General features: G+C 34.4%; 1 long non-coding RNA gene and 1 pseudogene across 1 annotated transcript in view; one reads left to right on the forward strand and one right to left on the reverse strand.

The window, feature by feature from the left end:
- LOC130047744 (uncharacterized) overlaps positions 1 to 8,632 on the reverse strand; it is a 32,750-nt gene extending 24,118 nt beyond the window's left edge. The window contains exon 1 of the long non-coding RNA XR_008796559.1: positions 8,475 to 8,632. This is a non-coding gene — a long non-coding RNA (uncharacterized LOC130047744). The remainder of the gene's footprint in view (positions 1 to 8,474) is intronic.
- Positions 8,633 to 8,768: 136 nt separating this feature from the next.
- Positions 8,769 to 18,745, forward strand: LOC125656787 (calcium-responsive transcription factor-like; annotated as a pseudogene).
- The last annotated feature ends 1,532 nt before the right edge of the window (positions 18,746 to 20,277 follow it).

Raw genomic sequence — 20,277 nt, forward strand, 5'->3', positions numbered from 1 at the left:
TTTAAGGGCCAAAATCATAAATAATTGACGCCTCATATCTTGAAAACGACAAATATTTTGAAAAGCATTATTGAACAAAAGTTGTTCAGAATGATAATTTAAACAATATGTACATTTCGTTTTTTCCCTATGTGGCCCCGTTAGGGAGCTACAGTTTGGCCCCTAAATATTTCTTGTAGAGATAACTCGAGAACGGTAAAGAATTTCTAAATACTTGTTGAACAAAAAATGTTTGAAATGTCATGACCTTTCTTACGATATCAAGCAAAAGGGGCTGACCCTTTAAATTAGGGGTTCAGAAGGGTCCAAATGTTTTTGAGAATATCTCAGAAACTATTAATATTTTATAATAAGTTGTAGAAGCGGAAATGTTCATCTCAACGAGCTTGATCTTATCAAATCAAAACGTAGGTCATATGTTACGTAATTAGAGATTTTAAGGGCCAAAATCGTAAATATTTGACGCCTCATATCTTTAAAACGACATATTTTTTGAAAAGCATTATTGAACAAAAGTTGTTCAATGTGTCATAACCTATCGATCAATATCAAAAAATGGGTCTGTGGGCCTCATGGCTCGCCTGTAGAGTCGATTTTTGTCGATATCAGTCGATTTCAAAAACTTGTAACTGGTAAATATTTTGTAAGGACATATTGAACAAAAGTTGTTCAGTTTATCGAGATCTATCGATTGATATCAAGAAATAGGCCTATGGTCCTAATGCCTCGCCTGTAGAGTTGATTTTTTGTCGATATCGGTCGATCTCAATAACTTTTTACAGGTAAATATTTTGTAAAAACATATAGAACTAAAGTTGTTGAGTCTATAGAGGGCTAACAAATGACATCAAGAAATAGGCCCGTGGGCCTTATGGCTCGCCTGGAGAGTCGAATTTCAAACGAATTTCAACGCAACTTTGCTTCAGAAGCTTATGATATGAAAAATTGATTATATCTAAAGTGTCTTAAAGTCGGAAACTAAATTGGGACTCATTTGTCTTTTTTTTTTTTTTTTAACTCCGAGTGCATCAAAAAATCGGACGGAAGACCTACTCGTTGCTCGCAACGAGATCGTGTCTAGTTATTATTATTATTCTTTTTCTCCGGTACTTTTTTGTCCGGTAGTGTTCTCAGGAACTACAAAAGGGATCGATATGAAACTTTCCAGGATGATAGTATAGCGTTTGTAGATGTGCATAGTGATAGTCATTTTGTTTACACGTGCATGCACGCGCGCGCACGTGCATTGCAATTTTGGTACAAAAAATGGAAAATCAGAATATTGAAGGAAGCGATATAAAACCTAAATAGGATGATAGTATATCATTTGTACATATGAAAAATAATAGTTATTTTGCCAGCACGCGCACGCATGCGCGTGCACGCGCATTACAAAATTTGTACGCTAACTTTGGAATCAGTCTAACTTTTTTGTTGTTCATTGAAATGGCTTGAAATTCATATCATAGGTAGATATTGAGACCCTTAACTGATTTACATGGTCAAAATTACCAATTTGCACGCGCATGCACGTGCGCTTCATTTTGATTGGATAATGCTAAAACGTTTGTAACTATCTTATTTATGAAGCGAATGAGATGATATTCACAGCATACGTAGACAATATGTGTATCTATATGTTGGTGTAACAAAAAATGCCAACGCACACGCGCATGCGCGTGCAACGTTTTTTAAATGTTCAATTTTTAAAGGACGATAACGTTTTTGTTTTTCATCAAATTCTATTCATATTAGGGGTTTAGATGTATCTTGGTACTCCTTACAAATTGCTGTGGTTAGAATTACTGCTCAGCACGTGCATGCACGTGTGCTGATTTCTGATTGGACGATTTTAAAATCGCTATAACTTCCTTATATTTGGTGGAAACGTTATGAAATTCATACTGTGGGTATATGATACAAATGCATGTTGAACGACATCAACAAAAATTCGGAATCATACACGCGTGCGCGTGTATGCACGTGCAACGCTTTCTTTCATTTCTTGGTACTGAAATGACCATATTGAACGTACTACATGTAATTAAAGGCTAAAATAAAATGATTTTTTCCTATAGATTCACAAGGACATCACTTTTTAATTGGGGGAGGTTTGGGGAACATCTGTAACGGTCCCCGTTACAATTAGAACTAGTTATTCTCGATGTATCTAATAAGGAGGGGGGGGGGGGTTAATTAAAATTGATGCCAAACTACCGACAACGGAAAACAATATCATGGCATTTTTTCCCACCAGCACAATACTACCCTCAAATCACATGTATGTAAACAGCCCAAGTGCACCCCGACAAGTAGCCTGTTACTAACATCATAAAGCAGCGAGATAAAAAAAATTAACTCATCTTCAGTAGTTTTACAAAACTGACCAAAACAACAATCTTTTGGAATGCATGGTTCACCAGTTTCAATTTCTAAAGGGTGGGCAAATATTCTTAGCTATTTAAAACGTACTACTCTCACAAATGGAAATTTCAAATGGTCTTATTAGTTTTAATTCATAGTTCTTTCTGATTTTACTGTAAAATAGTAATTTTCCATGTTTAGAAAATTTCGTGGTTTTGAAGTTGCATATTCTAACTCTATCAATATAGTGATTCTTCAAGTAGTTGGAAAATATGCTTTCATTAATATCTATGATGATGGGAGATTTAATTTATATTTTAATTCTTAAGAGAAAAAATAATGGGAAATGAGAGAAATCAGGTGTGGAAAGTACATGTAATCATACTGCGTACAGAACTACAATGCAAGTTAATAATTTCGCAAATAAACGAGGAGAGGGAGGCGTGAGCAGGATCTACTTTATTGGTCGTTTGCCTACATTTTATAAATGTACTCTAACTTTTGAATTGCCTAATCTCCATATCGTTTTATATTTTACCTTAATTTTATTTATTTTTTCGCTTGAATATATTAAGAAGTGTGAATATTTCACTTTAATCGCTTTTCTTGTGAAATTTTTAACGTGAATAGCTTTTCACGTGAAATTCGTGTGAAATTGTTCGTGTGGATTTCACATGAAGAAATTTCACATGAAATTCGTGTGAATCTTTTCACGTGAATCAACGTTCACATTATTTCCTTGCGAAAATCAAATCACATTAAAATTTTCGCAAGGAACTAATGTGAAAATTGATATAATGCTTTTTACGTGAAATTCATGTGAAAAATTTAACGTGAATTTCATGTGAATTGCTGTTCACGTGAAATTCATGTGAATATTTTAACGTGAATTTCACGTGAAAAGGGATTCACGTGAAATTCATGTGGACATATTAACGTGAATTTCACGTGAATCACTTTTCACGTGAAATTCACATGAAATTTACGTGAATTTCACGTGAAAGGTTCATGTGAATTTCACGTGAACAGCATTTCACGTAAAATTCACGTGAGGCACATTTGCCTGTGTAGGTGTCACCATGATTCCTAGCATATATATGGGTGCAAATACGAAACTAAGACACGTGGTCAGTTGCTGAAGAAATTCCGGTGAAAACATGCAGGGTCTAGCAAAAGGTCTGTAGCTGTGAGGGAAGGTGGATGGCCCCATATGAGAGGTAGATTTTTGAGAAGGGCAGATAGGGTTCTTGATTGTGCACAGTGTCTAAATCCCCATGTTTGGTACTGTGATGGTGTGGGGGTGGTGCGGATTAGCCCAAATGAGGGAAAATCAAAGCAAAAAAGGGGAACCTGCTCAGAGCATGTTTTGTGCACCAGCACCAGTATTTATAGATTACATGTAATTTAGGGTCAAAATTTATTAACTACACTAATATGAAATATAAGTATTGACATAAAAGAGAAATATGATTTTTCATTAGTCTGTCATAATCTGACTTTGGTGTATACCCCCTATCCACATGTTTCAAAACCAAAGAAACTGTCCCCTGCCACCTTTAAGAGAATGGCATTTTTTGAAACCCATGGAATTCAGTCAATTTCATTAATATTATCAAGATAAATGTATTAGACATGTAAAACAACCTTTTATTTCAATAGATGTATCACATTAGTGTCACAATGGTAGACAACAGAGTCAAGGGGGGGGGGGTAAGCTATGCTTTAGTACTATGGAAAACCAGAATCTGGTCAAGTATCATAGTGACATGTAAGTACATGTAAATAAGCTTAGTGGTTAAAGTAATGTTATTTGGGGTACTTCATATACTGTGTATTCTTTTTACATAGATTACATGTAGTTTTACATGTTCTACATATAATTAACAAATTGTACTGATTGACGGGTCTCAGGTACAGTAGATCACATTTCTTCTCAGCACCATGATACATATTTATGAAAAAATACTTGCAGATAGAGAAATAAGTCATTTCAGAGACATTTTGTACACAAAAAACACAGTTAACACTATTTTCTCATTTATGGGTGATACTTGTAAACAAGCCACCTCCCCTTTGACATTTGGCTGAATTGCATGAATCTTTAGTTTTCACTATTAGGATATCATAGAATAGAATGTAAGAAGAGAACAGGTATTCAAAATCTTGTTGGGGAGTTGTTTACTTAATTAGAGCATATTTCAGGTTTATACATATACAGTATGTAAAGAAGTAGACAGTGAAGTGGGAAATTTTCTTGATTTTAAGAGCAGTTATCTCCCTTTATCTCTCTCTAATCCATCATTTTCTACACAGGTTCTCATGATTACATGTTCAGCATGTAGCACCACATATAAGGTCACTTTTACCATAGATACAATATACTTGTAATATTATTTGTTAGGCACAAGGATCTTACTCGAACACTCTCATCACTCAAAAATGACAACATCATACACAGAAATGTAGGGTTTTTAAATAATTTTATTGCGTACGCATTTAGGGCGGTCGACATGATGTATTGGTGTAGTTTCACTCAGAATAAGTCAGATTTGTCAAAAATGGGAGTTGACGTCAATGACATGAGATGTCAGAATCCTTAAAGGTAGCAGAGGACAATTTCGCACTATAGACCCGGTCAACTTTTTCAAAAAATGGAATTACCCCGTATTTGAAGTGATATTACATGTGTAAAAATGTATACAATAATTTTAGGATGCATATCAAATGTAGCTGAGTGCTTAGTAAAAATGTTGATATACAACATGTAGGTGTCACCTTGATTCCTAGTATATAGATGGGTGCAAATACGAAACTAAGACACGTGGTCAGTTGCTGAAGAAATTCCGGTGAAAACATGCAGGGTCTAGCAAAAGGTCTGTAGCTGTGAGGGAAGGTGGATGGCCCCATATGAGAGGTAGATTTTTGAGAAGGGCAGATAGGGTTCTTGATTGTGCACAGTGTCTAAATCCCCATGTTTGGTACTGTGATGGTGTGGGAGTGGTGCGGATTAGCCCAAATGAGGGAAAATCAAAGCAAAAAAGGGGAACCAGCACCAGTATTTATAGATTACATGTAATTTAGGGTCATAATTTATTAACTACACTAATATGAAATACAAGTATTGACATAAAAGGGAAATATGATTTTTCATTAGTCTGTCATAATCTGACTTTGGTGTATACCCCCTATCCACATGTTTCAAAACCAAAGAAACTGTCCCCTGCCACCTAACCTGTTAACAGTGATTGACAAACCTGAACACATGTCTTGCGTCTGCGATTGCAAATATAGATGATCCGGCGTCTGGTGTCTTGGTGAGGCAGCTTTCCATCGTCTTCTGTGGGCCAAAAAACCTTGATGTAACGCTGGATCGCTTTAGCTGTCTGAAATCCGCGTTTCCCCCGCATTTCAATGTTTCAAAAGTCTCACTATGTTTACATTGCCGAAAAGTAATTAAAGTCGTAAAATTTACGCGATTTGTTTTTATTTCGAATCTAATGATATTTTTGTCATATTTTATGTAAAATATATCTATAGAATTAATTGCATTGTAGATATTATTTAACATACACTCAGAATGAAACAGGAGATGCGAACGACATAGGATTTATTTACGTCATTGAGAGTTTCGCGGTAATTTCAAAATCGTCAGCCCCGTACATCCTTAATAAAAGCTTGGTTTAAATATCATAAAATATAAATATTTTCTTTCATGAAACGACAAATTATGGCATCAAATCGCGTTGATTAATCGTGAATTTTTCATAACATAACAAAACTGCAATTTTTTTTTCTAGTCGGCCTATGTGGCTACGATTTCTGGTCGTTTCGGCCTTTTTTCAGTTCGGCCCCAATTTTTTTCGGCCGTTAGTAGTTTCGGCCTAATGTCGTTTCGGCCCTAGTCGTTTCGGCCTCACTTTTAAATACCTTTGTAATACCAAAAAATAAGTCTTTTTTTTCATCTTACTATATCAAAATTGATATTTCTTTGTTGTGTAAACAGTTATATATGTCTATGGTGTAAACAAGGAAGTCCACACCATCAAAGAAAATGATATGCTATTTACATATTACATAAGCTTGTATTTTAAAAACAAAAATGCCAAAACATATATAATATATTTGTTATGAACATTGCACATTATGATGCTGATTAAATTATTAACCGGTACCATATGATGCAGTTATTTTTAAGGCACAAATATTTTAATGAAATAAATCTCTCTCTCTCTCTCTCTCTCTCTCTCTCTCTCTCTCTCTCTCTCTCTCAATATTTTTGATTCTACTGAATCTAAAACATCGCGAGGCGCGCGCGCGAGGACAAATTTCAACCAATGGACAGAAGTTGTGAGTGGACAGAATTGCACCATGTGACCTACAACATGTGAAAGATGTAGATACAAAATATTAGCTTAGTGAGGACAAGCGGTGTGCGGGCATGTCTTTACTAATATTCTTTCAAAAACTTTTTTTTCATAATTCGAAAGAGAGTATTAGATAAACTTTTATAGGTATCCCTATAGCTATACCTAACAGAGCACTTTTTTGCCTTTGAAAAAATAGAGAGAGAGAGAGAGAGAGAGAGAGAGAGAGAGAGAGAGAGAGAAAGAGATCACATCGGTTATCATTGAATATTTTAAACCCTTACAAATAGTATTACAAAATTCCACAGCAAATGTTGTTGGGTATCATATATCCTTAAATTGAAAATTGACGCACAGCTAATTGTGTGGTCAATAATCAATTTACAAAACCGAAGAATTGGACATGCACTGTACATGTACAGCAATTTTGCATCATATTTTCATGCGTAAAGGTGTGAACTCAGCTTCCCACGAGGCCGTGACCGAATTTCAAACTTTGAAGCACGCGGACCTCGTGTATTACAATCAAGTTTTTAATTGTCCAAGTCAGTTTAGTATGGTTAAATAATTTTCCATGATACTTGACTCATTAATATTCATCTGAACTTGTAAATTAAATTTTACAACACTTCAGTGTAGAATTAATCACTCGCGTTTCTGTTGATCGACTTCTTTATTTGTATACAAAGTTGAACATGTTACATTTATAGTAAAAAATAATTCATAATATGAATTTCTGATAGATAAAAAATAAATAATTCTGTTCATCAGGGTGAAAGATGGGATAAAGCTTTGTAGCTGAATGCATCGTTTACTGACAGTTCAAAAATTAATTGTACCCTTACCAAAATGTAAAGTTTGCTGCATGCCATTTATTTCTCCGGGAAAGAAAGAAATTATTGCTTTTTTAATCGTTTATTACATGTTTTCTAAACAAGATACCACGATTTACCTATAGATATACTAACAAAAAATGCACAATTGTTTGTAGTTTCTTCACTTGATTTCAAAGTGATTTTTAATATTCATTTCAAAATTAAGGATTATCTCCCTCATGCATAGCTCTTATCCTTGGACGAATTTGGCTCCACTTGTTTGGCACGTTGTTTTTGGTTATATTTAGATCTAAAACTTCATAGTTATTTCGGATTTCAAACATTTCGGTTGAGCATCACTGAAGAGACATTATTTGTCGAAATGCGCATCTGGTGCATCAAAATTGGTACCGTATAAGTTTTACATCTAGAGGTTTTGCGGTGAAATCACATGTCAAATGCTAAATTGAAATTTTACAGCACAAATTTGTTAAGAAATCATTATATTTCGAGGTTAAAAAGTTTGCCTTGATGATTTCAAAAACTATTCTCAATTATCATGGTATCACAATTTGCTTAGCATCATGGAAAAGAAAATTTGAACAATTTTGCATATATTTCATTATCGTTTCTAACACTAGGCCTACCTCCATTTATTTCCTCTTCATACAAAATTTCCTCTTCATTAAAGTCTCAAAAGCTTACACTCGAACAGCTTCCATTTCAACAATAGCATAAATTCAATACACATTTATATTAACAAAAACAACATCACATTGTCGGTATTTTGTCGCTTACGAAACTTGGGCCGAAACGACTAGGTATCTGAGGCCGAAACGACAAGAGGCCGAAAAAACTTGAGGCCGAACGAACCTAGGGCCGAATTGTAAAAAGGCCGAAACAACTTGCATCGGTGGCTACATCAACTTACATGTTCATGTTTATACTGAATGCATGATCGTTTGGGTCATCCTGCAACAGGAATTCCAGGGTATCTTCTTCTGACATCAGGTCGTTTTAAAGATGTATAAAACAAGCCTTTGCTGTGACAGTGAAGCTGTGTTGTTTTCGTTGAAACGGAAACACGTGTGTTCCCTGTGCACAGTTCCAGGGTGCGTGCTAGTTCAGATCACTCAGAAGTAGGTTGTCGTTCGGAATGCCTCTATTTTTTTTTAACACAGAGTTCGATAATCGAATTATTCCACCTCGGTTTTCCCGAAATCATTCCACTCATCGCAGTAAATTGAGTAATCAGCAATTTTGTGTAAACAAGCTATTATTTCCTTCCGATATTTCACGAAGCTAGGTGTCTTTTAGTATTTTTATTAGACATAATAATAGTAGTAGTAATATTTGAATATTTACGTTCGTGTTGTCCCTGCATGTAGAAGAATGTCTGAGTATGAGCCGAAATATGTTGTTGTCAACACGGTGGAAGAAGCCGAAAAGCTAGTGACTAAGTTTGAAATAGACACAGTCACTAAATTTACAATATTTAGGCGAAATAAAGGATTTAGTCATGATCTGGATTTTAAGTACTGGATGTCGTGCAATTATGTATAAATTCCTTATATTCAGCCAAGCTCTGACATAATTAAGTAATTCCTCTTGTTTCTAACTGGTTGAATTAATTAAATGAAAATACCAACTAAGAAAGTAGGTGTATGCAATGATTTTACATCTGAACTGCACCATAGCAGACACAAGTTCTATCACACATTTTAAAAAATGTATACTTTTATACGATATAGGCCTTCAAGGTCATCTGAGTGCTTTGGGAGGACAAGGGACAAAAGGAGGGTGTTAAAGTACCCTGTAATGGCACACCATTCATTATTCTTGGTTTTGATGTCAGAGAATGTCACTTTGGGCCAGACAGAAATACAATGAAAAAGAAGAAGTACCAAATGGAGAAGGTACTAGCTCGCACTGAGTTTATATGCTGCATGTCATTTTCTTCAGGATTGTGTGATTGAATTATTTTAAAATGCATTTCCAACTTTGAATATGTTTTAACTTTAATCTCATACCAATATTTAAGCATCAATAAAAAAAAATTGCAATTTATGTACAAGTGTATATAATTAAATTTGCAGACCGTAGAAGCAGACCAAGATCATTCTTATACACAAAAGAGCAGGACTTTGGTACAAAACACAAAAAACTTGATTGCCCTGCCAGAATTTATATGAAAAAGATATGTAAATTTCCTGATTATAAGGTAAAGCAGTAATCATAAGACATGTACTGGTAAAAATTTCGATTAATGTATTAAACTGGCCAGATTAAATATGGATTAAAGTTTATTTAAATCATAGTTTCTTTTTGTCCTTCATGAATGCTCTGGGTTCAACATTTGGCTAATGTAGGCAAAGTGACTATCGTGCATCTTAAATATAAAATTGTGGATATTTTTCAATCACTTGAACAGATCCTTGGTCATGATTCTATCTGGAAGAGAAAACACCAAGCGCAGAAGTTGAAGAAGGCTCTTTCCGCAAATGAAGATGTGCACAGGGAAAAGGAAATTCACATTTTTTTCCCCCAGGAATTGAGAGCCACAAAAATCATTTGACAGGACAGGTTGATCAATATTTAACACAATCTTAACATAAATTCTGAAGAATAGGAAAGCTATATGAAAGGTGCATACCTACATGTAAATTATACTTTTAAAACCATTTGAATGTTAAATTTAGTTTTACTTGACAAATTGAATGCCAAGAAGCCTGATGTGCCTTAATCACATCCTTTCCTTATTAAGTAAGAGTAATAGAAACATGGGGTTTCCAGGTAGTGTAGTGGTTAATGCAACTGTTTCTCACCGCTGCGACCTAAGTTCAAACCTCATAATTGACAGTGGCTGTATGTGAGAGGGTATGGTGGTTGTCCACTCGAACACATGGGTTTCTACTGGGTATTCTGGTTCCCTCCCACAAAATGACCCCCTAGTGCCCGTCTGTGCAAGTCTTCAAATAGCTAGCATATACCATTGTTGTTTGTATGGAACGCCAAATTAACATAAACTCAAATAATTGAAGATATCTTCAATTATTTGAAGATATCATCAATTCATTTGATGCGCACAACAATTTAATTAAAGTTCTCTTCAAATAATTAATGATATCTTCAATTCTGAATTATTGCCTGCATTCATTGAATTGATGATAGCATTAATTATTCAGCTGAATTGATGTGCACTTTAATAGAATTAATGATCTCTTCGAATGAATTAATGATATCAACAATTGAATTGATGCGTGCTACAATTCAGTTGAAGAGAGCAATAATTGATATAATGCGCACATTAAATCAATTGATGAGAGCAATAATTGAATTGATGCATTAATTCAATCATTGCTCTCTTCAATTGAATTAATGATATCTTTACTAGAAATTCATTTGAAGAGAGCAATAATTCTTTTAGAGAAAGCAACTATATGATTAAAGATATCTTCAATTCAACATATCCACAATTGAATTAATGATCTCTTTAATTGAATTGTTGCTCTCTTTAAAAGAATTGATGCGCGCATTAATTCCTTATACAAAAGCATTGTAAATGATTTAAAGATATCTTCAATTGAATTAAAGAGATCATTAAATTATTTATACCGAGCTCTAAATTAATTATTGCGAGCAATATTTCTACGAAATTGATGCTCTCATCAATTGCATTGAAGAGAGCAATAATTGAATTAATGCACACATTAATTCAATTATTGCTCTCTTCAATTCAATTGATGTGCGCATTAATTGAATTGATGAGAGCAATAATTGAATTGAAGTGCACATTAATTCATTTGATGAGAGCAATAATTGATTTAATGCACTCAATTCAATGAAAGAGAGCAATAATTGAATTGATGATATCTTCAAATAATTGAAGATATACATGTATCTTCAATTATTTGAGTTTATGTTAATTTGGTGCTCCATATGTTTGTATGTCTGACTTTATAAAAATTAAGATTATTATTATTGTAGGGAAAAAATTATTGTGCAATCAACCAGCCTGGGATCATTTGTAAATTACAGGGTTGTTTACTTTTGATAGCTTGCAGGTATTTGTCTACCAATCGACAATACCATCAAGGAAAAAAAATCACATCTGATGGATGAAGGAGTGTCTAAAGTTTCAGAAATGAGACGTCACATCAAGTCATTTAGCAGGAAGGAACTTAGAATGACTGATGAAGAAAATCGACGCTTCTTTCCATTGGATAAAGATATCAAAAATCTAATGAATTCTTTCAAGGAACAGACACGGTATCTTTTACTATGTATTGTAGATTCCTTATCATATGTTTTTACTGATCAGATTTATATTCTTAAAATGACTTTTATTTCTTGAATGAAAAAATGCAAAGAACCTACTCGCTGTAACATGAGTTACTACATGTAATTAGCTCACCTGAACCGAAGGTTCAAGTGAGCTTTTCTGATCAAAATTTGTCCGTTGTCTGTCGTCGTTGTTGTAAACTTTTCACAATTTTATCTTCTTCTTCAGAACTACTAGGCCAATTTCAACCAAATTTGGCCAAATGCATCCTTGGGTAAAGGGCTTTCAAGTTTGTTCAAATGAAGGGTCATGTTCCTTTCAAAGGGGAGATAATCACAAAAATGCAAAAATAGAGTGGGGTCATTTAAAAATCTTCTTCTCAAGAACCACTGGGCCAGAAGAGCTGAAATTTACCTGAAAGCTTCCTGACATATTGCAGATTCAAATTTGTACAAATCATGGCCCCCGGGGGTAGGATGGGGCCACAAGGGGGATCAAAGTTTTACATACAAATATATAGAGAAAAACTTTAAAAATCTTCTCAAGAACCACTAAGCCAAAAAAGCTGAGATTTACATGAAAGCTTCCTGACATAATACAGATTCAAGTTTGTTCAAATCATGGGCTCCGGGGGTTGGAAGGGGCCACAATAGGGGATCAAAGTTTTACATACAAATATATAGGAAAAATCTTTAGAAATCTTCTTCTCAAGAACCACTGAGTCAGAAAAGCTGATTTTTATATGAAAACTTTCTGATACAGTGCAGATTCAAGTTTGTTCAAATCATGGCCCCCGGGGGTAGGATGGGGCCACAAGTGGGGTGGGGGTCAAAGTTTTACATACAAATATAGGGGAAAACTTTAAAAATCTTCTCAAGAATCACTAAGCCAGAAAAGCTGAGATTTACATGAAAGCTTTCTGACATAATGCAGATTCAAGTTTGTTCAAATCATGGGCCCGGGGGGTTGGATGGGGCCACAATAGGGGATCAAAGTTTTACATACAAATATCTAGGAAAAAAAGTTTAAAATCTTCTTCTCAAGAACCACTAAGCCAAAAAAGCTGAGATTTACATGAAAGCTTCCTGACATAATGCAGATTCAAGTTTGTTCAAATCATGGGCTCCGGGGGTTGGAAGGGGCCACAATAGGGGATCAAAGTTTTCCATACAAATATATAGGAAAAATCTTCTTCTCAAGAACCACTGAGCCAGAAAAGCTGCTTTTACATGAAAACTTTCTAACATAGTGCAGATTCAAGTTGTTCAAATCATGGCCCCCGGGGGTAGAATGGGGCCACAATAGGGGATCAAAGATTTACATACAAATATATAGGGAAAAACTTTAAAAATCTTCTTCTCAAGAACCAGTAAGCCCAAAAAGCTGAGATTTACATGAAAGCTTCCTGACATAATGCAGATTCAAGTTTGTTCAAATCATGGGCTCCGGGGGGTTGGAAGGGGCCACAATAGGGGATCAAAGTTTTACATACAAATATATAGGAAAAATCTTCTTCTCAAGAACCACTGAGCCAGAAAAGCTGATTTTTACATGAAAACTTTCTGACATAGTGCAGATTCAAGTTGTTCAAATCATGGCCCCCGGGGGTAGAATGGGGCCACAATAGGGGATCAAAGATTTACATACAAATATCTAGGGAAAAACTTTAAAAATCTTCTTCTCAAGAACCACTAAGCCCAAAAAGCTGAGATTTACATGAAAGCTTCCTGACATAATGCAGATTCAAGTTTGTTCAAATCATGGGCTCCGGGGGGTTGGAAGGGGCCACAATAGGGGATCAAAGTTTTACATACAAATATATACGAAAAATCTTCTTCTCAAGAACCACTGAGCCAGAAAAGCTGATTTTTACATGAAAACTTTCTAACATAGTGCAGATTCAAGTTTGTTCAAATCATGGCCCCCGGGGGTAGGATGGGGTCACAATAGGGGATCAAAGATTTACATACAAATATATAGGAAATATCTTTTTCTCAATAACCACTGAGTCAGAAAAGCTGATATTTACAAGAAAACTTTCTGACATAATGCAGATTCAAGTTTGTTCAAATCATGGCCCCCGGGGGTAGGATGGGGCCACAAGTGGAGGGGTGGGTGGTCAAAGTTTTACATACAAATATAGGAAAAAGCTTTAAAAATCTTCTTCTCAAGAACCATTGGGCCAAAGAGGTTGACATTTACATGAAAGCTTTCTGACATAGTGTAGATCAAGTTTGCAAAAGTTTGTTTTGGCCATAATAGGGACTAAGGTTTTACATGCAAATATATATGGAAAGTCTTCAGGTATGGGTCAAGGTGACTCAGGTGAGCGATATGGCCCATGGGCCTCTTGTTTATTTTGTAGCACAGGTAATGGGGGAAAATATGCGAATTGTTGTGTTATAGTTGTTGCAGAATTAATGTTCCTTGAAATATAAGTCACAACTATTCCCACTCCTTCTGCCTGGTGTGCAAGATAAATAATGTGGTGAAAAGAACTGATGTGCCGAAAGAGAGTCTGATATTTCAAAAAAGAGCCTGATGTGTGAAAACTTCTACTGTGAATGATAACTGATATACACTGTATATATAGTGATGTGAAACAAGTCAAATTTCTACATGTATATCCTATATTTTAGACACTGTACATGAACCTACCTATCTACTTCTGAGTGATGTGAAATAAATCAAATATTTAAAACCTACCTCTAGGTGATGTGAAATAAGTCAAATTTTTAATCTCCTATATTGTAAACACCGTACATGAACTTACCTACCTCTGAGTGATGTGAAATAAGTATATTTAAAACCTCCTTCTGAGTAATGTGAAATAAGTCAAATATTTAAAACCTACCTCTGAGTGAAGTGAAATAAGTCAGATTTTTATATCCTATGCCTTGGACAAATACATGAACTTTCATACTTCTGAGTGATACGAAATAAGTCGAATTTCTATATTGTGTATCGTTGACATCGAACTGTAATCTACCTACCTCTGAGTGATGTGAAATAAGTGAAATATTTCGAACCTACATCAGAGTGATGTGAAATAAGTCAAATTTATACATCCTATGTCTGAGACATCGTATATGAAACTACCTACTTCTGAGTGATGTGAAATAAGTCGAATTTCTATATTGTGTCTTAGACATCGGACTTTTATCTACTTACCTCTGAGTGATGTGAAATATTTATCTCCGATATTTTAAACATCGTACATGAACCTACCTACCTCCGAGTGATATGAAATAAATCAGAATTTTATAATCTATGTGTCAGACACTGTACATGAACTTGCCTACTTCTGAGAGATGTAAAATAAATCAAATTTTTAAAACCTACCTCTGAGTGATGTGAAATAAGTCGAACTTTTAAAACCTACCTCTGAGTGATGTAAAATAAGTCAGGATCTTATATCCTATGTCTTACACAGATACATGAACTTTCCTACTTCTAAGTGATACGAAATAAGTTGACTTTGTATATTGTGTATCGATGACATCGGATTTTAATCTACCTACCTCTGAGTGATGTGAAATAAGTCAAATATTTAAAACCTACCTCTGAGTGATGTGAAATAAGTCAAATTTATATATCCTATGTCTTCGACATCGTACATGAAACTACCTACTTCTGAGTGATGTGAAATAAGTCGAATTTCTTTATTGTGTGTCTTAGACATCTAACTTTTATCTACCTACTTCTGAATGATGTGAAATAGTCAAATTTTTAAAACTTACCTCAGAGTGATGTGAAATAAGTCAAATTTTATAATCGATATCTCAGACACTGTACATGAACTTACCTACCTCCGAGTGATGTGAAATAAGTCAAATATTTAAAACCTACTTCTGAGTGATGTGAAATAAGTCAGGATTTTATATCCTATGTCTCAGACACTGTACATGAACTTATCTACTTCTGAGTGATGTGAAATAAGTCAAATATTTAAAACCTACTTCTGAGTGATGTGAAATAAGTCGAATATTTAAAACATACTTCTGAGTGACGTGAAATAAGTCGAATATTTAAAATCTACTTCTGAGTGATGTGAAATAAGTCAAATATTTAAAACCTACTTCTGAGTGATGTGAAATAAGTCAAATTTTTACAACCTACTTCTGAGTGATGTGAAATAAGTCGAATATTTAAAACCTACTTCTGAGTGACGTGAAATAAGTCGAATATTTAAAACTTACTTCTGAGTGATGTGAAATAAGTCGAATTTCTATATTGTGTGTCTTAGACATCTAACTTTTATCTACCTACTTCTGAATGAGGTAAAATAGTCAAATGTTTAAAACCTACCTCTGAGTGATGTGAAATCAGAAAACTTTTTATAACTACCTCTGAGTGATGTGAAATAAGTCAAATTTTATAATCGATGTCTCAGACACTGTACATGAACTTACCTACCTCCAAGTGATGTGAAATAAGTCAAGATTGTTTATATCCTATGTCTCAGACACTGTACATGAACTTATCTACATCTGAGTGATGTGAAATAAGTCAAATATTTAAAACCTACTTCTGAGTGATGTGAAATAAGTCAAATATTTAAAACCTACTTATGAGTGATGTGAAATAAGTCAAATTTTTAAAACCTACTTCTGAGTGATGTGAAATAAGTCGAATATTTAAAACCTACTTCTGAGTGACGTGAAATAAGAAAACTTTCTATAACTACCTCTGAGTGATGTGAAATAAGTGAAATATTTCGAACTTACATCAGAGTGATGTGAAATAAGTCAAATATTTAAAACCTACTTCTGAGTGATGTGAAATAAGTCAATTTTTAAAAACCTACTTCTGAGTGATGTGAAATAAGTCAAATATTTAAAACCTACCTCTGAGTGAAGTGAAATAAGTCAGATTTTTATATCCTATGCCTTGGACAAATACATGAAATTTCCTACTTCTGAGTGATACGAAATAAGTGGAATTTCTATATTGTGTATCGTTGACATCGGACTTTAATCTACCTACCTCTGAGTGATGTGAAATAAGTGAAATATTTCGAACCTACATCAGAGTGATGTGAAATAAGTCAAATTTTTAAAACCTACCTATGAGTGACGTGAAATAAATCTGATTTCTATATGCTATGTCTTAGACGTCGTACATGAAACTACCTACCGCAGAGTGATATGAAATAAGTCGAATTTCTATATTGTGTGTCTTAGACATCGGACTTTTATCTACCTACCTCTGAGTGATGTGAAATAAGTCACATTTTTATCTCCTACATTTTAAACATCGTACATGAACCTATCTACCTCCGATTGATGTGAAATAAGTCAAATATTTAAAACCTACCTCTGAGTGATGCTAAATAAGAAAAGTTTCTATATCTACCTCTGAGTGATGCTAAATAAGAAAAGTTTCTATATCTACCTCTGAGTGATGTGAAATAAGTCAAATTTCTATATCCTTATGTCTTAGACACCGTACATGAATTTACCTACTTCTGAGTGATGTTAAATAATTCCAATTTCTATATTCTGTGTCTTTGACATCGGACTTTAACCTATCTACCTCTGAGTGATGTGAAATAAGAAAACATTTCCATACCTACTTCTGAGTGACGTGAAACAAGTTAAATTTTTAATCTCCTATATTGTAAACACCGTACTTGAACTTACCAACCTCTGAGTGATGTGAAATAAGTCAAATATTTAAAACCTAAGTCTAAGTGATTTGAAATAAGAAAACTTTCTATACCTACTGAGTAATGTGAATTAAGTCAAATATTTAAATCCTACCCCTCAGTGATGTAAAATAAGTCAAATTTCTGTACCTACCTCTGAGTGATGTGAAATGAGTAAAATTTCTATATACTATATCTTAGACACCATAAATATTTATACGATTAATTTACTACCATTATTGATTTTAATTATATTTAAATTATTATTAAATTGGTTCATGAGATCTACCCTCGGAAATGAAAATACTGGAATAAGATGGACATTGGAATCATTTCTCGAAGACCTTGATTTTGCCAATGATGTATGTCTTGTCTCTAGCAACAAACAACAAATGCAAAGAAAGACAGCACGACTAGAAACAACTGCACAGTCTATTGGTTTGGACATAAATGCAACGAAGACAAAAGTATTGGCGATAAACAATACCTGTAATACACCCATAAGAATCCAGGATCATGACATTGAAGAAATAGACAACTTTACATACAACAGGGGATACTTACTCCTCCTAGGCACCTGATCCCACCTCTGGTGTGTCCAGGGGTCCGTGTTTGCCCAACTATCTATTTTGTATTGCTTGTAGGAGTTATGAGATTGATCACTGTTCGTTATCTTCACCTTGCATACTTAGGTGCCATCATAGGGAAAGACAATGGAACATCAAAAGACATAACATCGAGAATTATTAAGGCAAGATCAACTTTTTGTCAGCTAAGACCTTTATGGAGATCTAGAAAAGTTTCCCTTAAAACTAAAGTAAAGATCTATAGCAGCAATGTCAAGTCCATATTACTTTATGGAGCAGAGTGCTGGAAACTCGTTCAGAGCGACCTTAAGAAGCTGTCATCCTTCCATAACACCTGCCTTAGGAGAATCTGCAAAATCTACTGGCCGAAAAAGATCTCTAATAAAGACCTATGGAGTAAGACTTCTCAAAAGAGCATCCAATTAGAAATTAAACAATGCAGATGGAGGTGGCTAGGGCACGCCATGAGAATGAACAAAGCATGACCAGCAAATGTCGCTCTCAGATGGACTCCTGAAGGGAAAAGTAAGAGGAGAAGACCAAAAGAAACCTGGCGAAGAATGATAGATGGAGAGTTGAAAGAGATAGGACTAACCTGGAAAGAAGCAGAAAAGAAGACAAGGGACAGACAAGTGTGGCGGGAGCTGATTTCAGCCTTATGTGCAGACATGCACGAAGAGGATTAAGTAAGTAAGTAAATTATTTTCAAAATTCTTATACTATTTATCCACCTTTCTGTTTGAAACAGCTTACACTTTTCGCAACATTAGCAACAAACATTGCTAATACGGTATTGTCTTGAATTTTGATGATGATTATTATATACATCTACTCTTGCTTGTAGTATTTTATTTCTTCCTCTTAATCCTATGCTTTTATCCATCTATATATTCTTGCATGAAATGTTTTGTTTTTATTTTGTATTCTTTTGCATATGGAGAAATTCTTACCATTTGGCTAATTTGCATGCCGCAATCTTGGAATTCGAACTATCAGTCAAATTACGTAAAGCAATTAATAGAGAAAAATATGTAAAATCACAATTGTAAACTAACCTCTGCATAAACACACGTTTCCAGCATCATACCCCATTCTTCATGTTCGTATCTCTTCAATGAAACAACTTTCAATGTAACTGATACAAAATTCGGAGTTCCATTTATAGTTAAAGTTTTGAATCGAAGAGCCCCATTTAATCCATTATAAGCATTTCAAGAATCTTTGAAAATCACAAAAAGTTCAAAAAGCAACAGATACAAAATAACGATCACTAATTCCAGCATCGGAAACGACAAATTGACATGTGTTTTTCCGGAATCTGTTCACAGATTTATTGAATTATTTCTCAAAAAAGTTCGTTTTTGAATCAAAACTACCGTTTTCGGCATTTTTAGCATTTCGGCAAAGAGACATCTACGGGGAAAATCAAGTTTAGAAAATGCAGTCATTCCCATGTATTCGTTTGATGAATAGAAATGTCATGATTTTTTCTGTCCTTGACACTTGTACTGACGTCATGAAGCCCTCTAAGGGATACCTACAAAATGTTTAAATGATTTCGGAAACCAACATTTATGTAAATATGATGCTTTACTGAACTTCATCCATTTTCAAAATAAAGGAAACATTTATTAGTGAATATGTATTCGTAACTGCAGTTAAAATAAATATTAATACTTGAGATAGAATATTGCTTGGTAAAGGTGGGATCGCCCGATGATCTGTATGTTGTTGACTAGGGGGGGGGGGGCTATGTTATATACATTGACTTACCGAACAGGATCCTCTTTGTGTAATATTATGTGGACATATATGTACGTGCCGGGGAGTATATTTTGTTTTTAAATTCAGCTCGTGTTTCAAATATTGTGTTGTTATAACTTTTCAATTTTTAAAAATTAATTTTTACACCATGATTACAATTAAATGTACGCGGTAAAATAACTTCTGATAAAGTTACGCGCTTAATGAATATTCATAACCTTAAGATCACCTGATATCAAGCTCATGAATAAAGTGGTTAGAATTTCTCCATATGGTTAATATGTGTACATGCATGCTATGTGTCTTTGACTTTGACATGAATGTTTGTGATAGTCGGTAAAAAAGCTCTACAGAGCTTGTGATTGATTTGTTGAATGTATATAGTGCCGACTTTAAATAAAATTCACTTTACTTTTACATTATACCTACCTACCTCTGAGTAATGTCAAATAAG

The sequence above is a fragment of the Ostrea edulis genome, chromosome 7 (genome assembly GCF_947568905.1).
Source record: "Ostrea edulis chromosome 7, xbOstEdul1.1, whole genome shotgun sequence".
Lineage (NCBI taxonomy): Eukaryota > Metazoa > Mollusca > Bivalvia > Ostreida > Ostreidae > Ostrea > Ostrea edulis.